Source organism: Panulirus ornatus, chromosome 12 (assembly GCF_036320965.1).
Source record: "Panulirus ornatus isolate Po-2019 chromosome 12, ASM3632096v1, whole genome shotgun sequence".
NCBI lineage: Eukaryota > Metazoa > Arthropoda > Malacostraca > Decapoda > Palinuridae > Panulirus > Panulirus ornatus.
Window position 1 is genome coordinate 52,274,546 of NC_092235.1, and position 26,855 is coordinate 52,301,400.

The window sequence follows — 26,855 nt, forward strand, 5'->3', positions numbered from 1 at the left end:
ACTGTCCAGCCTCCCCTACTTCCTAGCTCCTTCCCCTGCTGACGCCACCACCCACGTACCAGCCCAGCAACAGAAGCATTCACCCACTTGCATCTATAGAGCCACTGGTGGTTAATTGTGCGCTGGTGAGAATGAAATATCACTCACTCCTGTCAACGCGTCAAAAAGTAATTCAGATTGATTGGTTGCTGAGCTTTTAAGTCGGTTAGCCACGCCTCCTCCTCGTCCGTTAGTAGTACAGAGGCGCTTGATTGGTCAACAGCGCGACACGTCACACACCCTCCCGCCCAGAGCCGTGAGGCCAATCCAATAAGAGAATATTTGGGCTCTACTGGTTAAAACAAAATAGACCAAATGTTTTGATAATTGTATGTCACATAGTTTGTAGACAAACGTCAAATAAACCACCACCAGAACTCAGTTAAACTCCACTATACGTCAAACTATATCAATATAATAAAACAATAATAAGCTTTTTTTTTTGTCCAAACTACAATAAATAGGGAATAATCACAGCCTAGCTTCAAATATCCATTTCCGTCACACAGTCGTAACTTTTCAATATAAAATTTATTATATCCGAAACATTAATTACTAATCACGAATTGTTAGACGAAGCTTATTATTCTAAAACAGCGTCACAATGACCAGCTTATATAAAATTAACAGCTTTAATCACAAAGGCCTCTTCAGAAGCCAAGAGGCCTGCAGCAGCCAGTCTATCCTGACCCCTCCGGCCCGCTCCTCGCACGGTCGACAATCCCCTCCAAGGCTAATGGGAAAGTCGACCTTAGATAATAGCCGAGTCGGAGACTATCTTGTCGCCGCGCACATAATCTGGCCCGACATGTTTCTAGCGCGAACAATACTCGACTTAATCAAAAGCCGTACGAGTTTCGTCAGTCCGGCCGACCTCGATAATTAGACTGGTATAATGCCTCGCGCGCACTTGCCTATAATAAGGGCAACTCCCAGGTGGGTAACAGGGAACCCCCGAAGGGGAAAAGACGCTTGGGGGAGCTAGAGTGAACGAGTTAACCCCACTCAGGGACACGGAGGTCCAGGAAGCGGTGGCTGATGTTATTGAATTTTATATAACATTAATCTGCTTCCCTTCTCTTGAGGGCATTACACTCTCGGGTGTTATTTACTGTGCAAAGATTAATTAAGATAAAGATCTGCCCTTCAATTACCCAATGTTTGCCGGGTTGCGCTACAAAAACCTAATCAAACTGGGCTGCAGACGCACAACTACTCCGACGACAATGCTCGGGGAATGAGGAAAACCCAAAAAAGGACAGGGGGAAAAAATCTGGAGTGGATGCTGCTGTAACGAATGTTTTTCTCTCAGTTAAAAACGGTGGGAGGGGGAGTGGCGTCGCTTTACCGGGTGGGGGCAAAGCTAAAAAAAAAACATATATATATATATATATATATATATATATATATATTCCGTCTCTGTGGATATTCACTTTCGTGAAAATCTCATTTTGAGGTAATTACCGAGATCTAAAAGATGAATATCATTTCATTTAAATTTCAAGTTAAAGGATTCTCAAGAGGAAGACTTAGAAATTTATGAAGGTACAGGACTCGGCGGCGCTGCTACAGTTTTATCCCCAGAACCTCTGCCCGTATTTTTAATAACCCAGAGGACAGGTACTATCGAAACTGCAGCAAGTAAAGATCAATAAAGCCAATATCCCATAACATCACTTACTGAAAACGGTCTTTACGTACACCACCAGCAGGTCAACACTCTCTTGTCTCTAGCAGACTAACACCATCTCATCTGAAGAGGGCCAACACCACCTTGTTTCATGAGGGCCAACGCGAGCTTGCTTCAAGAGGGCCAACTCCACCTTGTCTCATGAGGGCCAACTCCACCTTGTCTCATGAGGGCCAACGCGAGCTCGCTGCGAGAGGGCCAACACCACCCTGTCTCAAGAGGACCAACTCCACCTTGTCTCACGAAGGGGCAACTTCTTTGTTTTAAGAGGGCCAATTCCACCTCGTCTCACGAAAGGCAACGCCACCTCGTATGATGAGGGCCAACGCCTGCATGTCCCAGCTGTCAGCCAATTACCAACGTACCTGGAAGAGAGCAGAGAGTTATTCATACACGGAAATCTTGACTTTGAAATGCAAGTTAGAATTAACCCCGCCCCCTCCTCCATCCACCTTCCCTCACCCCTTCTCTCGGATCACTTAGGCGTATCTACATCTACCAAAGACTGCATCTATACGTCAGTTTAATACATTGATTCTTCCCCAGAAGACAGCTTGAGTGCCTCATCAAAATGGCAACATCCAGTGTCACTCGCGAGTTGCGCTAAGCCATACTTGGAGAGCGATGTAGCTGCCCCAGCGTACCTTAGCCCCTCGAGTACGACTATTCCTTGGATATTATGGTGTGAACTTAGACCTAATTTACAAGGATCAGGGAATAGAAAATTTTATATATATATATATATATATATATATATATATATATATATATATATATATATATATGGGACCTGGTTGTGGACAGGGGGATGTATTTTCGGTGCAATTACATTTAACAGATAATGTCGGCATATATATATATATATATATATATATATATATATATATATATATATATATATATATATATATATATACACGCGCGAAAATACTGCAAATGAACGCGCACCTTCACAAAAAACATGATACCCTCCAACAGCCAGGATTCGAGCCCAGGACCTGCGCGCCATTCGCGAACGCTAACTGCTAGGCTACGATCGCCCCTAGTAGGGAAATGACTATTCGATTACATGTAATCGAATACCATTCGTCTCACATCCAAAAGCAACGGGGATTTGACCGATGTAGACCCCGTTGCTCATGGATGAGACGAAGGGTATTCGATTAAATGTAATATATATGTAATATATATATATATATACATATATATATATATATATATATATATATATATATATATATATATATTCGAGTACATGCAATCGATTAGTCATTTCCCTACTAAGGGCGATCGTAGCCAAGTGGTTAGCGTTCCCGAATACCATACAAAAGGTTCTGGGTTGATATCCTGGCTGTTGGAGGTATTATGTTATATATATATATATATATATATATATATATATATATATATATATATATAGTACCCACCAAACTCCCACGACCGCCATGTCATCCCCCACCAACCTCCCTCATGTCATCCAATTAATATTATTGTGTCAAGAAATAAAGAAACAAAACACACACACACACACACACACACACACACACACACACACACACACACACACACACAAACTTATAACACTTATCTAAATATATCGGGGAGAATCCTCATTCATCCCTTGACCAGATTTACATAAATGAGGGTAAATGATAACTAAGTCTTTCTTCCCTTTATCAGTTCATAAGTCACATGGTCTTAATCAGGAAAAACTCGTATGTAAATCTTGATTTCCGGATAATCAGCAGTAATCAGACGGAAATGAAACAACAACAGTTATCTCAAGTAATTACCCTTAAAACAGCTGAGGTCTAACAGCACTCGAGGCGTGGGTGTGGGCGGAAATGAAGGCGTGGGTGCGGGCCAAGTGTGGCCAATGGGCGCCTCTGATCGTGGCCCTGAGTGTGTGGATACAGGTGACCGGCGAGGGTGAGGATACAGGTGCATGGTGTGGGTGAGGATACAGGTGCATGGTGTGGGTGAGGATACAGGTGTAGAGGTAGGCTGGCGTTAGTGATGTGGGGAAAGAGACTAATGTGTTGTGGGTCTGCTATATGGATGTGGATACGTATGTAAATGAAGGCTGGCGTAGGCACGGGTTGGCTGGCATGGGTCTGGATACAAGTATTGACGTAGGTTGGCGAGGTATTTGATAGAAATAAGTAGATATAATTGAAGATACAGGCAAGGCGTGGGAGGTACAGGTGAAGATACACACATGGCGTGGGGAAACAGATGTACAGGCAAAAGAAAGAAGTGGGTGGAGATATACATGAAGACGCAGGTTAAGGCGTGGGTGTTGGCGTGATTACTGATAAAGAAGCCAGTGTGGGTCAGGCGACGCAGCGGGTACTAATGTATGCGTTGTTAAGGTAGGAGTGTTGGTGTACGAGTGTGGACAGTTGTACATAAGACTAATAAGGATGCGTGCTGGTGTGTAGGTAAGAATAAGTGGGTATGTGTGGGTAGGCTATGGAAGGAAAGTATATAAAAGTGTAGATGTGGGTAGAAAATGTGGATGTAGACACAAGCATACATGTAGAACATGGTGTCACACACACACACACACACACACACACACACACACACAACACACACAAACATGTGTGTGTGTGTGTGTGTCCCGCCTTCTCCTCGACTGCAATAACAAAAGTCATATCCTCCTGCACACTGGGAGACAAACCTCTTCAGCTCTTCTCCCATATCTCATCCCCACTCATCTTCCACAGCAGCCACTCGCTCCTACAGCACACTCATCCCCAAAGCAGTATCTCAGTCCCACAGCAGCCACACACACACACACACACACACACACACACACACACCTTACAGCAGAGTCTCTGAATGCACGGCGGGCGGGCGGGCTTCCCGGGAAGAACTGATCTAATGACAGCATGAAGGCCAGTTGCTATTCTCTCGGTTTGCTTACATCCCCCGACACTCGCAGGGCCGGCCCGTCACTAGGGCTACGCCATGACTGTAAAACGATAGTCACAATGGTCCTGTGCGCAACCACTTTATATGACTACCCTCCGCTGAGAGCCAGTGGATTTGTCACCAAGTATGGGAGCAATAACTTGTTTGTGTGACCTTAAACTGTGTACGTTCGAATACACGTCAGTAGTATGCGTTACTGTGCATCTGTTTGGAAGGGCCACGGTAACCCAAGAGTGACACCATTTAATCTGACTATCCAAATACGGACGTCCCCGCCGTGGCCCGACCGCCCCCCGGCAATTTGAGGATCTCTCTACACGGGATCTCTCTCCCTAACCCTCCCCCATCCTCTCTCCCTAACCCCTCCCCCATCCTCTCTCCCTAACCCTCCCCCATCCTCTCTCCCTAACCCCTTCCCACATCCTCTCTCCCTAACCTTCCTCCCTCTCCTCTATCCTCAGAAGCTGCTGCCATATCTATTTCTCAAATTCCTCAATTTTACGCTCTATCTATTTCTCACCCGTCGAGCTCTTACATGCTTCAACTCCCTCTCTGGCCCTCCTCTCTGTCCGCCTCCTCCTCCTCCTCCTCCTCCTCCTAGACACTCTCCTTATCTCACTGTGAAATTCCGTGAAGCTCCTTCTCTCCTTGTTTGCCTACGTAGTTAATCGCAGGCACTACTTATCTAAACACTAAACCTCCCTTGAACCTACCAGTGCTTCAATGACAGTCTTAAGAGGAGCGAGTTTTCTGCTGGCGTCTCAGCGTCCCCTTTACTCGTTGTGCCGGTACACTGACCCACTCACACTCCCCCTCCCCCTCGCCCAACCCCTCCTAGCTCAAGCCTTGCTGGAGTACTGGTATGGCGAGCCATCTACCCACCCATCTTCCTCCTCCTCCTCCTCCTCCTCCTCCCCGCCCGCCCGCTACAAACTCACTGTGAGTAGCAGTAGTGACCCATCTACCGGCGTATCTACGCCCCTGCTACATCTACTGGGTAGCAGTGGCAGCGGCGTGATGAAACGATAGCCCCCGTTTGATATTGGGCCGAGAGAGAGTTCCGAATAAAGAGGTAGGATCCAATACCGCTCCCTGTCCACCTTCTGATGCTTCTATATTGGCTTTGGTGCCTGGGATATTCCTCGCATAGTCCGCTCCGCCGATGAGGGGCCTTTGCTCCTTAAGAGGAGATACACTAAGGGTTAAAATCGCCCTCGGACTGGCCTCGTGGCTTGGGGCCTTTCAGCTTCCAATATTAAACACCATCTTCAGCACTTAATCGCATTCCTGTTACGGTCGACTTTTAATATGATTCCAATAGCCTGGCGGGGCAAGGAAGCTAAAGACAACTAATATCTGAGGAATTTCCAATGAGTTTTTCCCCCGTACGGAGATCGAAGCCTGCGCAATGGCGGCCTTTTAGGTTATCACATGCGAGAAGAGCCGGCGAGCTCAATCGGCAGGGGGGGCCGTCGGGCCAACATATTCATAAATGACACAGGGCCGCCGCTCTTTTGTTTGGGGGGCAACACAGGACCTTCTACACATACCTAGGTCGCCTGGGGTAACTTCATCTACGACCTCCGTGAAGCAGCAGCCTTTTATGGACGGTAACGTTCTGGCGGAGGAGTAGAGGGGACATGGTGAGTGAGATGACGCGTGTGTTGTGTGTGTGGGTAATGAAGATGAGAGCAGAGGCGCCGGTCAAGGAGTGTATGTACGGATGGAGGTCCAGGACTTTTATATCGGGCAAGGCCGAGGCTCACTGTCACTCTCTCACGCTCACTGCTGCTCCATTCAACGTCAATCCCCCTCTCTTAAGGCTCACTTTCGCTCCCTTAAGGTCAGCGTCGTTCCCTCAGCCTCACTGCCTCTCCCTCAGGATCAGTTCTTCGGCACCAGAGATCCAGGGTCGAAATGAATGAATATTACCAAACGCGAGCGTTAGTAATACACCGGGGAGAAGTCCTTGCTAAGCGAAGGAAAGAATGAGCATAAATCGCCCAACGGAGGAAAAAACATGAAAATAATATCGACTGTAGAAAAAAAAAAAGGACCATCTAAAAATCGGTCTACAACCCTCACCCACGCACAGTAATGAAGGCAATTTCGGAAACATTACAAGCTACGTGTTGTCCCTAATCATGTTGGAGACAAACCGACACAAGCCCATATGGTCAGAGGGGGAAGAGAAAAAAGTCAGGGTACATCGTTTTTCATTACGTTGTTGATATCATGGAAACCTCTGTACTACGATGGGCATCTTTCGAAGGCTGACAATAACACCAGCTTGACCTCACGTCAGCAATTGTGACCTTAACAAACAAGAGCGTAGTAACCGTAATTAGGTCGTCCGTAACCCTGGTGACGGAAGGCCACAGAGGAGAAAGCAATACGAGAACACCGTAAGACACAACTGCAGGGAGACAAATGATAACATTGGTAATAGGAAATGAAGAACGAGAAAATAAGCAACAAGAGGAAAGAAGAAGAAGAGAGAAAACAAATTGGAATATAACCTGTAGGAGGAAACAGGATACAGGAACATACCAAGGTACACAGGAGAAAGGAAAGAAGCAGCAACGAAAAGAGGAGGATAGGGAAGAAGAAGGGAAGCGGTAGCAGCAGCAAGTATAGGAGGAAGAAGGGCCTCAGCAACGCAGCACCAGCAGGAGCAGGAGCAGCAGCAGCAGCAGCAGCAGGAGCGTAAGGTGTGAGTGTAATCTATATGTATATGAAGGCAGATCACACTGCCTTTACACTTGAGTTATGACCTGTGGGTGGGGGCGGGTCCTCTTGCTCATCGGCTGGGACACTACCACAGACTGTGGCCAGAGGCTGCTGCTGTTAGTGTTAGTGCTGGTGATGCTGCTGGTGCTAGGACTAGCGCTGGTGATGCTGCTGGTGCTGGTGATGCTGCTGGTAGATACTGGTGATGGCTTGGCACTAGTGCTGATGATGCTGTTGGTGATCGTACTTGTACTGGCGCTGCTGTGGTGCTGCTGGTGCTAAACCTACCGAAGCCTCTACGGCTGCTGGTGCCGTTCTTGCTACCAGTATTGGTGACTCCAATGCTTCTGCTAATGCTGCAACTGCTGGGAGTGTTGATGCTACTGGTGAAGTTGCCAATGCTGCAACTGGTAATGTTCCCGATGCTGGCGTATGGAGGCCACTACCGAAGAGGGATTGACAAGAATACGCAGTATGGACTTGAGATGACGTTTACATAAATACATCTGTATCGACGGAATATCTGCAGGACTGAAGGCCAACCAGTAAGAAAAATTTCCCCTAAACTATCCAATGACTGTGCGACCCTTAAGCACGATGGTACGACCCTTGAGGATGATGGCACGATGGTACAACCCTATGAACAAGGCGGTCACGTCACTTAGGTATAATGACTCGGCCCTTGACCAACAGGAGCCACCCATATATGACGAGATGGTTATAGTTATAACCACCAGTCAATTGTGACCAAGAGGGACCAATTATGAAATCAAAGTGACCAATGTGTGCCATTTATTCAAACGTCCATCAGTTCAAATTCATATACAGCGTTCTATGTGGATAATCATCAAGCATACGCAGAGTTGTTTTCAAATGCAACAAGTAATCAAACAGCAAATTAATAACATCACGCGTCGTTACCTAATCACACATACAATAGATCAACTGCAGAAATATTTACGTGAAAAAAAAAGAAAAAAACTTACATGATTAATAATACTCAGCCCGAAAAGGGAAATCACGAAATGAATTACTTATAAAAACACATTCATTCTATTGAATCATTGCACTAAATCTCTCCCCCTATATGGATATAACATACAGGAACAGGTATATAAAGATAATTAAGGCATCATAATACATATTGTTGCATCCAATGACATGTAGAGGATCAGGGTGCAAGAACACACACACACATACAGTGAGTGTGTTTGTTGTGTTAGAATTATCCTTAACACCTTTATGATCCTGTCAATTTATAGACCTTGAAGACCGTATAACCCTCCCCCCCTATTTACATACATACATACACACACACACACACACACACACACACACACACACACCAAAGAAACGATATATATATATATATAAATGAATAAATAAATAAATTGAGAGATGCGTTCCATACAATGAGCAAATATGATTAATAATATACTTTTGCAGAGTAACGTAAGTTATATACATTCTTTACATAACCCCGATGACCATACCTTGAAAACCTGAAGAACATGTTCTTTTACTCTTCTTTTTTTTCCCCAAAAAACACGACGTTATCGGTCGTAATGACCCTGGCTGTCGACGGGTCTGAAGCCGAAATCATCGACCAACCAACCATACCCGGAGACCACGACACAATAAACGAATAAACGAGACAGAAAAAGTGACGGACGATGATGATCAACAGGAAAGATCATGAATAACCTCAGAATAAAGACAAGAGACGTAAAAAAGAATGGCAATATATATATATATATATATATATATATATATATATATATATATATATATATATATATATGTAATACACACAACATATTCAATCGCCCGAGGAGACTTGACCAACAGGAGCTAATCGTCGCAGCGAAGGTGTTTTGACGAGTTGAGCTCCAGCGTGATCACTTCTTTTTTCAATCCTGCGATCGTATAATCACGAGACTAAAGTTCTTCACTCAGGGATCCTATTTCTTTCTGCCTCCCTTCCTCTCCATCAGTAAAAGCCACTCTGCAATGCACACGAAATACGGCTTTAAACTACTATTATTATTGTTTCCACACAGCATTCCCAATTTTCAAAATGTTTTTGACAGTAGTGAAAACAATGCTGATGGCAAGTTATGGTGAGGGACATTGAGGCAGGAAGACCCTAAGGGCAGGAGAACAGGAGAAGACCTAAAGGCCTGGAGAGCAGTTAGGAATAGGAGGGGGGAACTCAAGGGCCTGGGCAGCACCGGAGGAAATGGGGGAACCCAAGGGCCTGGCCAGCAGGAGGAGATCAGGGAGGAACCCAAGGGCCTGACCGCCAGCAAGAGGACAGGGAGGAACCTAAAGGCCTGACCAGCAGTAGCAGGAATGGGAGGAACCCAAGGACCTGGTCAGCAGCAGGAGGACAGGGAGGAACCCAAGGGCGTGACCAGCAGCAGCAGGACAGGGAGGGACCCAAGGGCCTGGCCAGCAGCAGCAGGACAGGGAGGAACCCAAGGGCCTGGCCAGTAGCAGTAGGACAGGGAGGAACCCAAGGGCCTGACCAGCAGCAGCAGGAAAGAGAGGAACCCAAGGGCCTGACCAACAGCAGCAGGACAGTCAGGAACCCAAAGGCCTGGCCAGGAAGAGGGGAAAAGCAGCACAACGTGAAGACGACTTGTAACAACAACACCCCCTTAAAATATTACCTTCATAAGTTCTGACCCGTGGCCACCACCACCACCACCACCAGTACCTCCTCCTCTTGCCTTCTTTCTCCTCTTCAACCTCTATCACCATCACCATCATTACTACCTTTTCGTCCTCTCTCTCTCTCTCTCTCTCTCTCTCTCTCTCTCTCTCTCTCTCTCTCTCTCTCTCTCTCTCTCTCTCCACCCCATCATTCTAACCACCTATAATACCACCACCTTCACACGAACCCCCTTCCTTTCCTGAATTTCTCCTCTTACACTACAATTCACCTCCCTATCTCCCCCCTCCTTCTTCTCATCTTTCCTTCCCTCCCTTCTCACCTCTCCTTTCCTTGTTCTTTCCCGTCCTTACACCTGTTTCCTTTCCTCATTCAGCAACGTACTTTCCTTTGTAATTCCTTGTATATCTATACATACCGCTCCTTTTCATTCTCATCCTTTCCCTCTTTTTCCCCCGTCTTCCTCTTCCTACATTTTCAACTGTTTTGCTTCTACCTACGTATTCCTCTCCCTGCAAGTAGTCTTCCATTCCATTCCTAACCTATCCCATCTCTCTCTCTCCCTCTCATCCTCCCTCTCTCCCTCCCCTCCCTCCCTCTCTCTCTCTCTCCCCCTCTCTCTCCTCTCCCTCAGAAATCCTCGGTTAGAATCTTTGAAAAGGTCCGACGCTTGTCTTTCTCGGCAGCGCACAGATGGAATTCCAATCTAGAGGTCATTTCCTGCCCCAATAACTGCAGCGAGCGCTTATTCGGCCACCCGGCTCTCCTGAAGAAATTGCAATAAAGGAATGGCCGCTAGGAGTGGGAAGGCAAGAGAGGAACAGATGATGGAAAAGGACGCTGGTGTGGGAGACGGACAGGAGAGGAAGGGGGGTGTGGTAGCGGAACGGACAGGAGAGGAAGGGGGGTGTGGTAGCGGAACGGACAGTGGGACGGGGAGGCACTGGGTAAAAGCAAGCAGAATGGAAAGGAGAGTGGAGGAAAAGGAGTAATACACAGATGAAATAAGGAGAGAGAGAGAGAGAGAGAGAGAGAGAGAGAGAGAGAGAGAGAGAGAGAGAGAGAGAGGCTGAAAATGATGGCTATGAATACTTATAGCTCATAAATACAGTAACACTGGAAATGACGGGAGGAGAACACAGACGAAAAGAGGACGAACAAAATGATTAAAAGGACAGAAATCACGCGAGGTCGTGCTGCACACGATACGAAGACGATAACTAGATGCTCAAAACGGAGTAGTTCACAGAATCGCGAACGAACGAGTGGAATAAACAAGCAGAAAGACGAATAGACAAGACAAAAGAATAGGAGAGAGAGAGAGAGAGAGAGAGAGAGAGAGAGAGAGAGAGAGAGAGAGAGAGAGAGAACAAACACCACCCAACAGGAGGAGAGACATGTAAAGAGGCAGATATTTGGACCATTCGGTTCACTGGAAAAAATGTCAATATCAGGAAGGAGGCCGAGGAGGGAGGGCCGACCCCTCCCCCTTCCCCCCCACCCGGTCTTCATCCATAGATGCGTCCTCTGGCACTTCTTCCAACTACCTTCCTCCTCCTGCCATTATCATACACGGGGCGCGTCCTCTACCACCTCTACGGAATATGTTTCTGTCACTCATTATAACCTAACATCCTTCATCATCTTCAACTGGAACTGTCACCATCTACAGACATGTGTCTCCCCCTCCGTCGCGTCTATCCGCCAACCCTTGTGCATCGCATCCTGGTGCTATCGCCATATAATGTCCTCTACCACGCTTCATGTTCACACTTCTTCATCAGTCCATCCATCTCCGTCATCATCATCATCATCATCCTCAACTACTGATGCGTCCTGTCGTGGGCATTTTCCACCGCTGTCTATCCTCGGTGTAGACTTACCAGCGGCAGAACAGGTCCTCCTTACAGGTTTACGGACTTGTTCTTTCAGGTTTGGTGTATTCCATTCTTCATGTCCCGTCCAGGAATCGCCAGCGTCACCTTAAAACCCGCACACACACACCCGCAAACCCACACTCGCACTTCTCCCTGTTATCTGCAATTCTTTCCATATCTTATCATTCCTGCCTTTTTTTTTTTTCTTACACTACCATCTTCTATCACACTCGTGTTTACAAGAATAGAGAAGAAAGTAAATGAATATCCGTTTTCTTTATTTCTGGAAGGAGAGATGGAGGGAACAGCGAGGACCCTGGAAGGTTGGGGGGCAAAAGAGGAACGAAAACTTTCCCATTTTTAAATTTTGGCAACCCCATCAGGAGGGTTCCTGATTCTTGGGCAAAGTACGAGTTTGGGCCGAAACTGCCGTCGGTTCGGCCAAAACGACCGTCCACACCTTCGGAAAACCAGTGGTAACTGGTAGTTAAGCTGGGGGAGAGGACTAGGTTGTTGGCAGGTGCCTGGTCATGTCTTGAGGTCGTCTCGACAGCTGAGGCACGTGTCCTCCGCTCGTCCCAGCAGCTTCACCACCCCCTCCCCCCCTTTTCAGCACGACGGTACGACCCTTGAGCACGACGGCAGGACCCTTTGGTAATGACGATACGACCCTTGGGTTATGATGGCTTGACCTTTGAACTGATTCGCAAGGCTCAACTCAAAGGTTTGAGCCTCGTATCCAAGTGTTCGTCACGACTAGCTCAAGAGTCGTACCGTCGTGCTGAAAGAGACGACAGGAGGACGTGTCACGCAGGTGGGTCGTACACGAGACCTGAAGTACCCCATCAGAGGAATCGATGCTCCAGTGGCTGAAGGACGGGTCGGAGTCGTCCTAGTAGCACGTGCAGAGGGTCGTCCTCGCAGCTGTGGCACGTACCCTGCGGTCGTACTGTACCAACAGCTACGACCAACTAACAGTGAAGAGAAACTACAATAGTGGCGACTTTCTACAATTTGATAATTGTGTAGAAAAATACTCAAAATATATATTATAAAGACAGATTTTCCCGGGATAGGTGAGAAAGTATAATTCCTTCGTATTTCCTGAGTGTCGTAGAAGGAGACTAAAGGGGGCGGAATCGGGGGATGGAAACCCTCCCTTTCTTGTATTTTCAATTTATAGAAATAAGTAACAAAAGGGGCCAAGCAGGGAGTGCTTATCCTCCTCAAAGCTCAGGCTGGGGAGTCTAAATGCGTGTAGATGTAAAGAGATGAGAAGGAAGGAGAGATAGATAGTATGTTTGAGGAAAGAAATGTGGAAATTCTTGCTCTAAATTGAAACATAGCTTTAAGGTATAGGGGATGAATGGTTTGGAAATGTCTTAGGAGTAAAGTCAGTGGTTGGTGAGAGGACAAGATCTAAGGAAGGAGTAGCACTACTGATGAAGCAGGAGTTGTGAGAGAGTGAAAAAGCATAAAAAAAAAGTGAGTCAAATTCATTTTGGGTAAAAACGAAAGAGGATGACGGGAGATAGGTGATCATTGGGCCACAAGTAGAAAAATCACGAGAGGCAAGTGTTTTAAGAGCAGCTGAGTGAGTATGTCAGCTGTTGTGATGAAATACTGGGTAACAGTGATGGGTAGTTTGAATTCGAAGATGAGTAATGTGGCAGTTGATATATGGGGTATTCAGTATTATAAGTGGAAACAGCGAACAGCTTGTGATATCGTGCGCTGAAAAAGGACTGGTGACTGGGAATACCTGGTTTGAAAAAGGGATATATATACAAGCATACGTATGTGAGCAGAAGAGATGGTCAGCTAGCATTAATGGATTTGAGTGGATTGGATGAGGGGGCGAAGGTTCTGGGAGGGCTAAAGAATGTTTGGAGAGAGAAATCGTTACCTGGGAGGGCAAAAAGGGGTATGCCTGAAGGTATAGTAGTCTCGCCAATATCATATAAATGCTAGGCATAGGCTATAGATGAGACTGTGCGAAGGAGTGTGGATGTTTTGGGAATTAAATGTTTGAGGACAATGTGTGGTGTGAGGTGGTTTGATCGAGTAAGTAATAAAAGGGTAAGAGAGAGGTTTGGTAATAAAAAGTGCTGTTGAGAAAGATTAAAAGATTGAGCTGAAGTGGCTTGGACATATGGAGAGAATTATTGAGGAAAGGCTGATAAAGAGGATACACATGTCAGAAGTGGAGGGAACAAGGGATACGAGAAGATCAAATTGGAGATGAAGGATGGAGCGAAAAAGGCTTTGAGCGATCAGGGCCTGAACCTGCAGGAAGGCGAAAGGCGTGTACGGGATAGAGTGAACTGGAATGATGTATAGGGTCAACGTGCTGTCAATGGACTCAACCAGGTCATGTGAAGCGACCGGGGTAAATAATGAAAAGGTCTGTAAGGCCTGGTTGTGGATAGGGAGATGTGGTTTTGATGCATCATACATGACAGAGAGTGGATGTAAGCTAATGCGGCCGTTCTCCGTCGTCTGCCCTGGTGAGAGAACGTAGATGATAGCAAGACTCGAGCCCACCTGCGTAACGTAACAGGATATCACTGTGTCTGGTCTACGTACACGTATGGCTCCTGCCAAACTTCTTGCTCGCCCATGGATCATCGACCAAGTTTAGACAAGGCACATGCACGCCCTTGAATCTAAACAGGGCACATGATCAACCAAAAACTTACGACCGTAGATGGTCCCCCTAGAGTTTAGACATGGCACTTACCCTTGACGTTAGACAGGCCGTATGCCCATGAGTCTCGACAAAAGACGTGCATTTAGAGAATGAACCTCTTCGCCTTAGAATTCAAGGCGGGCACACGGTCGCCCTATAACTCCGACAGGGTACATGTCTACCATAAGATTTAAACTGTGGATATTGCCACTGTCTACCATCCTGTGTGTTGAAAGACTTTCGTGTGTGTGTGTGTGTGGTGTGTGTGTGTGTGTGTGTGTGTGTGAAGACAAACTGTTGTGCGCGCCTCAGATACGAGAAAGATAAAGTTCCACACACTACCATCGCATACTCGGCACTTCAAACAATATCGTTTATCTCTCTCCTCCACACTAACCCAAGCTAATACCCATCCCACTGCTAGTTTATCACGATGAACCCATCCCTCCATCACTGACCTCTCCTCCTTCCCTTCCCATAACCCCAGTAAAGTCCCCACACAGCTTCCCCTCCCATCCTAAGCATCTAAACCCTTCCCAGCATCAGCACCCCCAAGAAGTACTTCTTCCCCGGCCAGATCTCCTTCTCTGTGCACGCCATTGTGATACATCCTCCTTCCATCTATATAACCTCGACCCAGCTCCCTCATATCCCTCAACCCCTGTTTATCCTCCATCTATCCAATACCCGGCTATCTGGCCCATCTAGAGACTAGCATCTCCACATCGTTCCATGGTGCGCATGACCCGGCTGCGGGCGGCTAAAACAAATGGGATGGAAGGCTACAGCAATCCGATCTGATCCCAGCAGTAGGCCAGCCAGCTTAATACTGGAACAACTTATTCTCTGGTTTCTGGAGCTTATTGTCTGCTGCTCTCTGATCGCTCGCCGACGCCGCTCGCTTCCTCCGTAAATGAAAATTGGCTGAACTCCGCGTTGAGAGAGAGAGAGAGAGAGAGAGAGAGAGAGAGAGAGAGAGAGAGAGGGGGGGGGGGGTATTGTACCTATCCTCTGACGCATGCAGGCAGCATTTACTGGTAAAAACGATGTGACATCGTAACAAAATTTCATTGTATCATTATACAAAGCGGAATAACTCAAGCCTAGTACTTAACATCACCTGACAGGTTCACTCCAGTTCACTTACATCCAACACTATATTCCCACACATACGTCGAAGCACATCTACTTCCCACACACACACACACACACACACACACACACACACACACACACCCTCCTCCACCACGCCTCTACACCCACACGCATACAAACGGACGTAAATTCTCCTCGTATTTAGGTTCTGACGCTGACAATATTTATCACAGAGATCCCATCAAGTCAAGCGAGATCCTAGCCGTCAAATCAACCTCTCAATTGATCTTATATTGGAGCCGCGAGGAGTGGGAGGCGGGCCGCACGCCACCACTCCCGACGAAATTCTCACTTGACGCTTGAGGGCTGGTCGATACAGTACACTGGGGGAGGAGGGAAAGGGGTCGGTGGTGGAGAAGGGGGGTGAAAGGCAGCGGCACTTGCTATTGTTTCTGGGTCTGCTGTTTTGAAGACGCGGAAGGGAAGAGGGAGGAGCTGTTTTAAACGTTGGAGAGGGAGGAAGGAAGGGAGGGAGGGATGGGGCGGATGGATGGATTGCTGTTTTAAGTCACAGGAGGTTTGTGTTTTAAGTCACAGGAGGTTACTGTTTTAAGTCACAGGAGGTTACTGTTTTAAGTCACAGGAGGTTACTGTTTTAAGTCACAGGAGGTTACTGTTTTAAGTCACAGGAGGTTACTGTTTTAAGTCATAGGAGGTTACTGTTTTAAGTCACAGGAGGTTACTGTTTTAAGTCATAGGAGGTTACTGTTTTAAGTCAGGCTGTGTCTGTGTTGATGCTGTTTTTTAAGTCCAGGGTTCACGGCGTTTTTTTTTTAAGAACTGCTGAGGGACAGCTGCTGTTCTCAGGGTTATGCTGTTGGCAGGCGTCTGTCTCGAGAGGCTTCGCTGTGCAGGAAATTGTAGGTACCTACTGTCTGTACGGCTACTGTAAGGGCGATCGTCGGGGACGCTGAATTATAGGTCTCTGGTAGGAACGTTACGTCACAGGTCGTTGATAAAAGGTTACGTCATAGGTCTTTAACTGCACATTACGTCACGGGCCTTTAATAGGACTCTGCGTCATAGTCTTTAATAGAATGTTGCGTCACAGGTGTTTTCACAGGAAGCTACGCCATAATTCTGAGATGGGAACGGCAGAGGCCTCTGGCAGGGAGGCGTCACAGGTCTTAGGTACAATGTTGCATCACAGCGTCTTTCACAGGACGCTGCGTCACGGGTCTTTGACAGAACGTTGCGTCATGAGTCTTTTGACAGAACGCTGCGTCATAAGTCTTTTGACAGGACGTTGCGTCATAAGTCTTTTGACGGGACGTTGCGTCATAAGTCTTTTGACAGGACGTTGCGTCATAAGTCTTTTGACGGGACGTTGCGTCATAAGCCTTTTGACAGGACGTTGCGTCATAAGCCTTTTGACAGGACGTTGCGTCATAAGCCTTTTGACAGGACGTTGCGTCATAAGTCTTTTGACAGGACGTTGCCAAATAGTTCTTTTATAAGAAGTTGATTCATGGGTCTTTAATGAGATGACGGTGCCATTCGCGAGGCTATGACCGGCCACTGTTAGGACACCACTGCTGTATACAAAACGCTACTGACGTGCTGTGCGAAGGGTGTGTGTGTGTGTGTGTGTGTGTGTGTGTGTGTGTGTGTGCTCTGTTTCAGAGGCCGCCGCTGTGGCGCTCTTACAAGCAAATCCGTGGTGAGAGGTTCCTTACTGAGACGAGGTACAGGAGGACTGTGCCTCTGGTGAAACCATGCAACATGGGTCTCCCGGTAGAGACGTTCATGTGTGGGGGAAAAAACGTTGGGGAGGGAGGGAAGGAGGTTGTGTCTCGGGGATGAGCAGCTGGATTGGAGGATGTGCATCAGTGATCTCTGATGCGACCGAGCTGTGAGGGAAGAACCACTGACGGGGCTGTTTATGTAGCACGTCCAGCCATAGATGGATTCGTGACCGTGGGAACCAATGGTACTGTTATACGTCACCAGGTGAGAGTTTTCCTTTATTCCCAGGAGGGGAGAATAACACAGACACTACTACGCTACACACACACACACACACACACACAGGTCACAGGGATGCGCGTGATAAAGTATCTGCTGATAACCACGAAAAAGAAAATGAAATGCGGTAAGTCCCGTGTGAACTTCCGTATGAATTACATCTTCAGGGGAGATACATTACTGTATCTCCCCTGAAGATGTAATGATACAATACACGCAACCACGTGCACCTACACTCTCCAGACATATTAGAGGTGTGCACCTCCGCACATTACGAACACTGATCCAACACATCAGAATGACCCTCGTGCTCACCCTACAAGGATATATACGCGAGATTAGCATACTTCTTGGCCTGTGGTCCCGTCCGGTGGACGTGGCCGACTTCCTGAGCGTTTCGGGAGCCCAACTGCAGGAATTTCAGGTGCAGAAAGGTGTGTGTGTGTGTGTGTGTGTGTGTGTGTGTGTGTGTGTGTGTGTGTGTGTATTTCCCTGAAGGATCAGGTCAAAGGTCACGCAATTATACCCTTGGATTACATCTAGTGAAGTCTTCGGGGGCCTTCTACCCTAAACAGGGTATCCATGGAAATAAATCGTAGTATGCAGGTTATACATGAATGTATATTGTAATACAGAAGATATACATGGAAGTATATCATAGAATACAGGCTATATATGGAAGTATACTATTCATGAATTTCCAAGGGAAAGCTCCAACTACACCCACATTCTCCAACACTGCTCCAGGTACCTGCTAGGGACACCTCCCCCCCAAAACCCGCATTCTCCAACACTGCTCCAGACACGTGCTAGGGTTCCCTCCCCCCTCCCTCACATCCACATTCTCCAACACTGCTCCAGACACCTGCTAGGGACACCTCCATCCACACCCGCATTCTCCAACACTGCTCCAGACACCTGCTAGGCCCCTCCCCTCCCTCACACTCACATTCTCCAACACTGCTCCAGACACCAGCTAGGGAAGGCCCTCCTACACCCACATACTTTCCAAAGCTGACCCCACACACCCGCTAGAAGAACACCTGCCAACACTGCCCCCACAGACCTGCTAGGCTGGCCAACATCCACGCCTGTCAACACTATCACACACACACACACACACACACACACACACACCTGCTTGCTTGCCTGCTCGCAGGACCTTGTCAGAGAAAGTGTATCATAAAAGCTTCCTGGTAATCGCCTTTGACCGTATGTTCGATTAATATCACACATCAACATCACAATGTTAACCTTAATGTTTATTATTCATAGCACTTTACTGCCCAGCGAGAGAGAGAGAGAGAGAGAGAGAGAGAGAGAGAGAGAGAGAGAGAGAGAGAGAGAGAGAGAGAGAGAGAGAGAGAGACGGGCCCCCCCTCCATCGCTATCCCTCCCCTTAAACCCCCCCCCCCCCCCAACCATTCCGAGTCATACGCCCGAAGTTGATAGAGACAGAACCAAGCATTGTGAAAGCGACGCATAAAGCCCAGTAAAGATATATTAAGCGACTCTCATTGTTACGCTCACTGATCATACGTAATGAACTTCCTCTTGTTGTTGTGGACATGAAAGACGCATAATAAAATACCTCCGATATTGCGTCCAGCCAAGACACGTAATAAACGGCACTCTTACTGCAGCCAGCGACCCAGCTCTCCCGTCTGGTGACTTGCCGTCACATTCCACACACACACACACACACACGCTACATACACACACACACACACACACGCTACACAGACACACAGACACACACACACACACACACACACACACACATACATACACACACACACATATACATACGCACATATACACATACACACACATACACAAACAAACACACACATACACAAACACATACACACATACACACACACAAGCACGTACACACACACACACACACACACACACACACACACACACACACACACACACATACACACACACATATACACATACACACACACATATATACACATACACACACACACACACACGCATACATACACACATATACACATACACACACATACACACACAAAGACATACACAAACACACACACACACACACACACACACACACACACACACACACACACACACACATGAGTGTAAAACCCCCTCCTCTTACAGTACAAATAGGCAGTTACACACACACACACACACACACAAACGACTCTTAAATACCCACATCTCTCTACTTCTCTGATGAAGAAGGTGCAATCAAAATTATTTGTACCAGGGGCAACAGAGCCGATGCATACAATCAATCTTCTGTACCGTGTACAACAAAGGAGTGGGGCCCCGCCCCCCTTTTTTTTGTTAGTAGATTTCGCTATGCTAGATCCTCTGTTGGAGATGGAGGTAATGGGAGTGTGTGTGAGCGAGGGGGAAAAAATCGTGAGGGGGGAGAGGAAACTTGATCATCGAAAACAGAAACAAAAACAAAGGGACTTGAACAACAGAAACACCACCAACAGCAGCACCAGCAGCAACAGTAAAAACAGTTGGCAGCATAGGAAACGGGAGCACCTAGGTAAAGCAGCAGCTGAAACAGCAGTAAGAACCGGCAGTAAGAAAAGGGAGAACAGTAGCAATAGTAAGAACGGAGACAGCAACAGCAATAAGAACAGAGGCAACAGTAGCAGTGGTGAGAACAGAGGCAACAGTAGCAGTGGTGAGAACAGAGGCAACAGTAGCAGTAACAAGACTAGAGGAAGCAACAGTACAAAAAAAATGCAACAGTAGCAGTAGCAAGACTAGAGGAAGCAACAGTAAAAAAAGGCAACAGTAACAGCAGGAAGAACAGGGCAGCAACAGCAGTAAGAACAGAGGTAGCATCCACAGCACGTATAAATGCACTCCCAGCATTAACAGCAATAACAGCAGCAGCAGCAGCAGTGGTTGGACCAGCAGCAGCAGCAGCAGCAGGACCACCATTAGCACCAGCGGCAGTACTAGCTGTAATAACAACAGAAACAAAAGAAACTCCCCAGAGAAATCTCGCGACTGAAGCGTTTAAACACATTCTAAAAAAAAAAAAAAATAAGCCCAATAAAAAATTCCCTTTCAACGACGACTACTACTGACAGTCTACACCAATCTCTCTCTCTCACTCACTCTCTCTCTCTCTCAAGCCCATTACTTCTCATGAATACCACATGTGGAATATGAAGGCATGGAAGAAGCCAAGAACATCCCCCTACAACTGATTAAGAATCACCATGTTCAACCGACGGGTGAGAGAGAGAGAGAGAGAGAGAGAGAGAGAGAGAGAGAGAGAGAGAGAGAGAGAGAGAGAATGTGTAAACATCCCATGCTCCGAAAGACTGCTCCTAATTTCTTGCCCTGGTAGGAACATCCTCGAGGTTAACAAATTCATACTCACAAGATTTCAATATCTGGTCCAATTGAGGGTGGGAGGGGCGAGGGAACGGACACGTCCACTCCCAGACTCACCCGCCTCCCGAGACAACAGCACACACACACACACACACACTTCACACATAGCACGGTAAGATTTCTCGTTTTTACTTGACATATCTGTGGTTATTGTGGCGGCCATCCAATTACCATCTGAGGGATCTCCTGTACCGGTTTATTTGTACCCGAGGGTCAAGACCGCCAGTTAATGAGAATGGGAGTGAAGTCTTGGCTCTCACTCGCAGGGGTTGTAATCGGATCTGCTCTCTTCCCTTATTGCGTGGGGAAATTACCTCTCGCCGAGGCTCAAGTGGACGCCACCAACACCCTCCACTTCTGCAGCTCCTCCACCGAGGCGCCCGAGACCCTCCCACCACGCCACACAACTCCACCCCACCCCCAAAACACAATGTGCCATACAACAGCCCTCCCAAACTTGCGCCTCATAACCAAAACAATAAGATTAATAACGCGTCGTACGTCCGGCAGTGAGGCTCGAGCGCTATCACTATCGTACGGTGGCGGCCGAGTAGAGAGACAGTGAGAGAGAGATAGAGAGTGTGAGAGTGAGAGAGAGGAGGGGAGGGAGGACCATCCAATAATGCATGCCCGCGCACGACTGTCCGTCCTATATGAAGCTCTCTGATATTACACGGCATCCCTCAATACGGCCTGTTGTCTAATAAAAGACATGGCAGGAATTAATCACATCCGCGTCGGTTATATGCATCCTAGACGAATAATAGGGACCCTAAGGGGAATGCAATTAAGCGGGGTGGACTGCTCGTTTTCTAAGTAGCCTCCCGCGATATTACACTATAATGGGATTTGCTTGTAATAGTCTGATTGGAATAATGATCCGGGCTATAAGGGTCATACTCCCGTTCCCTTGTGGAGGTGGATAGACTTCCCTTCCTCCTGCCAAAGCCTAACCAGGCCTGGCTGGCTTTGGTCAGCTTATAACGAGCGGGAGGAGGTGTAGGAGGAGGAGGAGGAGGCGCCACGTAGGTTCGCGTCGAGTCAACCGTCAGGTTAACCCTTGCACAATGCTAGGCTTTAGCCCGGGGTATTCCTCCCTCACTCCTGACGACACTGCAGGGGAGTGTTTCCTTGTGCCGTAATGTCCCGGGCAGTCTAACACACCACACACACTCCCCTCCCTCACTCCCTCCCTTCTCACCCCCATGGGATTCTCCCCTCGCCTCAAGAACCTTATCACACCTGACGCCACTAAAAACGAAGCTGAAGACATCTCCCCAAATTAACCTCTCCATAATGGGGGGGGGGGGGGATATCGCGGAAATCGAACCACCTAGAAGACAACGTAGGAAACCCTTTCTACAGATAGATGCTCTAGAAATACACCACCTCAACACCCCCTAGAAACCTCATCCCCAAAGGGCTCTTCACAACGCCAATAAAATGACCAAAAGAAAAAAAAATACGTCTCATGAGATCATACATAACCTCCCACGGTACTACCAGACCACCCCACCCCCATTTCTTCAAACAACCCAGGAGACCCTCCCTCGAAACACCTTTCCCTCCCCACCACCCCCTCTTCTCACACCCAAGGATCCCTCCCTCACAGCTCCCCTTACACCCACACCTTTGTACACTCATAGGGTCCACCCATCACCTCTTACAAAAGCCACACAAACTCCATCACAACACCCCAGAAACCCTGCACCTGACACCCCAACACAACCTTTCCTCCCATATTTGTTGCAGCCAAGGAACCCTCCAACACACGTACTAACTTCCCTTTCTCAATAAACCCCACACAATCTTCCCATCCCTATCTTATCTCAAGTAACCTCCCCTCCCAAAACGCCCCAGATAATTTCCCCTCCCTACAACACCCCAGATAAGCTCGCCTCCCCCAAAATCCACATAACCTTTATCACCCCATAACACTCTAACCCACCACACTATAACACCCTAGATAATCTCCCTTGCCTTATAGCAACCTACAGAATCTCCCCTACTTTTAACAACCCAAAGAATTTCCATCACACCTATAACACTCGTAGGTAACTTTCCCACCCCATACCATCCCAAATAATCTCCCATCCTCATAACATCCCATAGTTACCCCACCCCTGACACCCCACGAAGACCTCCCCAACCCATGACACCCCAAGAAAAATCTCCCCTCCCATAATACACCCCCTCCCCCCACGAAATAACTTCCCACACCCCAGCAACACTCGGCTTGCCTCTCCCCCTTCCCCCCAACACAGCACATCAAAAACACATACCATGAAACTATTCATCCCCTCTTGCACACCCTCCTCTTACTACCCTCCCTCCCTCCCTCCTCTCCCCCGTATATCCCTCAACACCCTCCCCACACCCCCTGGCAGCAGAGGGCACGCGGGCGGCCAGGTTCTAGCCAGTTATTACAGACAGTAAGGTGAGCCGGGACCCTCCAGCTCGGCCAGTGAGGTTCGTTAAGGGAGAAGCCTAGGTCACTTGTCACCTTATAAGCCGGCGTGCTTAACACCCCGCCAAATGCTCTACTACTGCTGATGGTAGGGGGAGGGAGACTTCTGACGTGGCTGTGGGGAAGGGAGGCTTCTGACGTGGCTGTGGGGAAGGGAGGCTTCTGACGTGGCTGTGGGGAAGGGAGGCTTCTCACGTGGCTGTGGGGAAGGGAGGCTTCTTACGTGGCTGTGGGGAAGGGAGGCTTCTGACGTGGCTGTGGGGAAGGGAGGCTTCTCACGTGGCTGTGGGGAAGGGAGGCTTCTCACGTGGCTGTGAGGAAGGGAGGCTTCTGACGTGGCTGTGGGGAAGGGAGGCTTCTGACGTGGCTGTGGGGAAGGGAGGCTTCTGACGTGGCTGTGGGGAAGGGAGGCTTCTGACGTGGCTGTGGGGAAGGGAGGCTTCTCACGTGGCTGTGGGGAAGGGAGGCTTCTGACGTGGCTGTGGGGAAGGGAGGCTTCTCACGTGGCTGTGGGGAAGGGAGGCTTCTGACGTGGCTGTGGGGAAGGGAGGCTTCTCACGTGGCTGTGGGGAAGGGAGGCTTCTGACGTGGCTGTGGGGAAGGGAGGCTTCTCACGTGGCTGTGGGGAAGGGAGGCTTCTGACGTGGCTGTGGGGAAGGGAGGCTTCTGACGTGGCTGTGGGGAAGGGAGGCTTCTCACGTGGCTGTGGGGAAGGGAGGCTTCTCACGTGGCTGTGGGGAAGGGAGGCTTCTGACGTGGCTGTGGGGAAGGGAGGCTTCTCACGTGGCTGTGGGGAAGGGAGGCTTCTGACGTGGCTGTGGGGAAGGGAGGCTTCTCACGTGGCTGTGGGGAAGGGAGGCTTCTCACGTGGCTGTGGGGAAGGGAGGCTTCTCACGTGGCTGTGGGGAAGGGAGGCTTCTCACGTGGCTGTGGGGAAGGGAGGCTTCTCACGTGGCTGTGGGGAAGGGAGGCTTCTGACGTGGCTGTGGGGAAGGGAGGCTTCTGACGTGGCTGTGGGGAAGGGAGGCTTCTGACGTGGCTGTGGGGAAGGGAGGCTTCTGACGTGGCTGTGGGGAAGGGAGGCTTCTCACGTGGCTGTGGGGAAGGGAGGCTTCTGACGTGGCTGTGGGGAAGGGAGGCTTCTCACGTGGCTGTGGGGAAGGGAGGCTTCTGACGTGGCTGTGGGGAAGGGAGGCTTCTGACGTGGCTGTGGGGAAGGGAGGCTTCTGACGTGGCTGTGGGGAAGGGAGGCTTCTGACGTGGCTGTGGGGAAGGGAGGCTTCTCACGTGGCTGTGGGGAAGGGAGGCTTCTCACGTGGCTGTGGGGAAGGGAGGCTTCTGACGTGGCTGTGGGGAAGGGAGGCTTCTGACGTGGCTGTGGGGAAGGGAGGCTTCTCACGTGGCTGTGGGGAAGGGAGGCTTCTGACGTGGCTGTGGGGAAGGGAGGCTTCTGACGTGGCTGTGGGGAAGGGAGGCTTCTGACGTGGCTGTGGGGAAGGGAGGCTTCTGACGTGGCTGTGGGGAAGGGAGGCTTCTGACGTGGCTGTGGGGAAGGGAGGCTTCTGACGTGGCTGTGGGGAAGGGAGGCTTCTCACGTGGCTGTGGGGAAGGGAGGCTTCTGACGTGGCTGTGGGGAAGGGAGGCTTCTGACGTGGCTGTGGGGAAGGGAGGCTTCTGACGTGGCTGTGGGGAAGGGAGGCTTCTCACGTGGCTGTGGGGAAGGGAGGCTTCTGACGTGGCTGTGGGGAAGGGAGGCTTCTCACGTGGCTGTGGGGAAGGGAGGCTTCTGACGTGGCTGTGGGGAAGGGAGGCTTCTGACGTGGCTGTGGGGAAGGGAGGCTTCTGACGTGGCTGTGGGGAAGGGAGGCTTCTCACGTGGCTGTGGGGAAGGGAGGCTTCTCACGTGGCTGTGGGGAAGGGAGGCTTCTGACGTGGCTGTGGGGAAGGGAGGCTTCTCACGTGGCTGTGGGGAAGGGAGGCTTCTGACGTGGCTGTGGGGAAGGGAGGCTTCTGACGTGGCTGTGGGGAAGGGAGGCTTCTGACGTGGCTGTGGGGAAGGGAGGCTTCTGACGTGGCTGTGGGGAAGGGAGGCTTCTGACGTGGCTGTGGGGAAGGGAGGCTTCTGACGTGGCTGTGGGGAAGGGAGGCTTCTGACGTGGCTGTGGGGAAGGGAGGCTTCTCACGTGGCTGTGGGGAAGGGAGGCTTCTGACGTGGCTGTGGGGAAGGGAGGCTTCTGACGTGGCTGTGGGGAAGGGAGGCTTCTGACGTGGCTGTGGGGAAGGGAGGCTTCTGACGTGGCTGTGGGGAAGGGAGGCTTCTGACGTGGCTGTGGGGAAGGGAGGCTTCTGACGTGGCTGTGGGGAAGGGAGGCTTCTGACGTGGCTGTGGGGAAGGGAGGCTTCTGACGTGGCTGTGGGGAAGGGAGGCTTCTCACGTGGCTGTGGGGAAGGGAGGCTTCTGACGTGGCTGTGGGGAAGGGAGGCTTCTGACGTGGCTGTGGGGAAGGGAGGCTTCTGACGTGGCTGTGGGGAAGGGAGGCTTCTGACGTGGCTGTGGGGAAGGGAGGCTTCTGACGTGGCTGTGGGGAAGGGAGGCTTCTGACGTGGCTGTGGGGAAGGGAGGCTTCTGACGTGGCTGTGGGGAAGGGAGGCTTCTGACGTGGCTGTGGGGAAGGGAGGCTTCTGACGTGGCTGTGGGGAAGGGAGGCTTCTGACGTGGCTGTGGGGAAGGGAGGCTTCTGACGTGGCTGTGGGGAAGGGAGGCTTCTGACGTGGCTGTGGGGAAGGGAGGCTTCTGACGTGGCTGTGGGGAAGGGAGGCTTCTGACGTGGCTGTGGGGAAGGGAGGCTTCTCACGTGGCTGTGGGGAAGGGAGGCTTCTCACGTGGCTGTGGGGAAGGGAGGCTTCTCACGTGGCTGTGGGGAAGGGAGGCTTCTCACGTGGCTGTGGGGAAGGGAGGCTTCTCACGTGGCTGTGGGGAAGGGAGGCTTCTCACGTGGCTGTGGGGAAGGGAGGCTTCTCACGTGGCTGTGGGGAAGGGAGGCTTCTCACGTGGCTGTGGGGAAGGGAGGCTTCTCACGTGGCTGTGGGGAAGGGAGGCTTCTCACGTGGCTGTGGGGAAGGGAGGCTTCTGACGTGGCTGTGGGGAAGGGAGGCTTCTCACGTGGCTGTGGGGAAGGGAGGCTTCTCACGTGGCTGTGGGGAAGGGAGGCTTCTGACGTGGC

General features: G+C 49.5%; 1 protein-coding gene across 4 annotated transcripts in view; it reads right to left on the reverse strand.

Moving 5' to 3' along the window:
* LOC139752058 (uncharacterized) overlaps positions 1–26,855 on the reverse strand; it is a 385,663-nt gene that overhangs the window by 221,532 nt on the left and 137,276 nt on the right. The window contains exon 2 of one of the 4 annotated variants that reach the window (XM_071667894.1): positions 1,721–2,094. The exons of the other annotated variants lie outside the window; for them this stretch is intronic. The gene's annotated coding sequence lies outside the window, so the exon portion shown is untranslated. The remainder of the gene's footprint in view (positions 1–1,720; positions 2,095–26,855) is intronic. 4 annotated transcript variants of the gene reach the window in all.